The 2,304-nt window shown below is 39.8% G+C and overlaps 1 pseudogene; it reads left to right on the forward strand.

The window, feature by feature from the left end:
- The first annotated feature begins 425 nt into the window (after positions 1-425).
- On the forward strand, positions 426-2,040 carry LOC138087337 (tigger transposable element-derived protein 1-like; annotated as a pseudogene).
- The last annotated feature ends 264 nt before the right edge of the window (positions 2,041-2,304 follow it).

Raw genomic sequence — 2,304 nt, forward strand, 5'->3', positions numbered from 1 at the left:
ACACACATTACTTTATTGCACTTCACCTTACTGGGCTTCACAGATGTTGCATTTTGTTTTTGTTCTGTTTTCTGGTTGTTTACAAACTGAAGATTTGCGGCAAGTCTGCCTTGGGCAAGTCTATTGGCGTCATTTTTGCAACCACGATTGCTCACTTTGTGTCTCTGTGTCACAGTTCAGTAATTCTTACATTTCATACTTTTTCATTACTTTATTGTGGTGATCTGTGTTCACTGATCTTTCATGTTACTATTGCCATCGTTTTGGTGCACCATGAATCTGGCCTGCATAAGATGCTGAAGTTAGTAAATGTATGTGTTGACTGTTCCACTGACCAGCCTTTCCCACTATTTCTCCCTTTCCTTGGGCCTTCCTGTTTGCCTGAGAACAACAGTACTGAAATTAGGCTAATTAATAAGTTTATAATGACCTCTAAGTGTTCAAGTGAGAGGAAGAGTCGACATCTCTCACTTTAAATCAAAAGCTAGAAATGATGAGGCTTAGTGAGGAAGGCGTGTGGAAAGCTGAGATAACCCAAAACAAGGCCTCTTGCTCCAAACAGCTGAGTTGTGAATGTAAAGGAAAAATTCTTGGAGGAAATTAAAAGTGCCACTCCAGTGAATACACAAATGATAAGAAATCAAAACAGCCTTATTGCAGATCTGGAGAAAGTTTTAGTGGTCTCAATAGAAGATGAAAGCAGCCACTACATTCCCTTCAGCCAAAGCCTGATCTCGAGCAAGGCCCTAACTCTCTTTAGTTTTGTGAAGGTTGAGAGAGGTGAAGAAGCTGCAGAAGAAAAGTTTGAAGCTAGCAGGGGTCGGCTGATGCAGTTTAAGGAAAGAAGTCATCACCATAACATAACAACTAAGTGAAGAAGCAGCAAGCGCTGATTTAGAAGCTGCAGCAGATTATCCAGATCTTACTAAGATGAGTAAGGCAGTTGGCCGCACTGAGAAACCGACTTTTAATGTAGACAAAACAGCCTTTTATTGAAGGCAGATGCCACCAAGGACTTTCATAGCTAGAGAGGAGAAGTCAGTGCTTGGTTTCAAAATTTCAAAGGACAGGCCGAATCTCTTGTTAGGGTCTAACACTGCTTTTGACTCGAGTTGACAACAGTGCTCACTTACCTTTGCAAAAATCACAGGGGCCTTGAAAATTATACTAAATCTAGTCTGCCTCTGCTCCATAAATGAAACAGCAAAGCCTGGATGACCGGACATCTGTTGGCAATATGGTTTACTGAATATTTTAAGCCTACTGTTGAGATCTACTGCTCAGAAAACAAACAAACAAAAAAACATTTCTTTTAAATTACTGTTGTTCATTGACAGAGCACTTGGTCACCCAAAAACTCTGATGAAGATACAATGAGATTAATGATGTTTTCATGTCCGCTAACACAACATCCATTCGGCAGCCCATGAATCAAAGAATAATGTTAACTTTCAAGTTTCATTATTTAAAAACTATATTTTATAAGGCTATAGATGCCATAGATAGTGATTCCTCTGATGGATCTAGGGAAGGTAAATTGAAGACACTTTTATAAAGGATTCACCATTCTAGGTGCCATTGAGAACATTCTTGACTTATAGGAAGAGACCAAAGTGTCAGTGTTACTGGGAGTTTGGAATAAGTTGATTCCAGCCCTGATGGATGACTTGGAGGTGTTCACAACTTAATGGAGAAAGTAACTGTAGATGAAATAGAAATAGCAAGAGAACTAGAAATTGAGTCTGAAGATGTGACTGAATTGCTGCAACCTTGTGGTAAAACTTGAATGGATGAGGAGTTACTTCTTATGGGTGAACAAAGAAAGTGGTTTCTTGAGATGGAATCTGTTCCTGGTGAAGATGCTGTAAAGATTGTTGAAATGACAATAAAGGATTTACAATATTACGGAGACTTCGTTGATAAAGCAGTGGCAGGGTTTGGGAGAACTGACTCCAATTTTGAAAGGGTTCTGTGGGTAAAATGCTACCAAACAGTATTGCCTGTTACAGAGAAGTCATTCATAAAAGGAAGAGTCCATAAGGGACTTCCCTTGCAGTCCAGTGGTTAAGATTTCATGTTTCCATTGTAGAGGGAAGGCACAGGTTTGATCTCTGGTTGGGGAATGAAGATCCCATATGTCACATAATGCAGTAAGGGAAAAAATAAAGCAAGAGGAGTCCATCGATGCAGTAAACTTCACTGCTGTCTTATTTTAAGAAATTGTCATCTTTAGGAACCACTTCCCTGATCCATCAGCAGCCATCAGCATCAAGGTAAGACCCTCTACCAGCGAAAAGATTACTG

This window comes from Capricornis sumatraensis, chromosome 10, assembly GCF_032405125.1.
Source record: "Capricornis sumatraensis isolate serow.1 chromosome 10, serow.2, whole genome shotgun sequence".
Classification (NCBI taxonomy): Eukaryota; Metazoa; Chordata; class Mammalia; order Artiodactyla; family Bovidae; genus Capricornis; species Capricornis sumatraensis.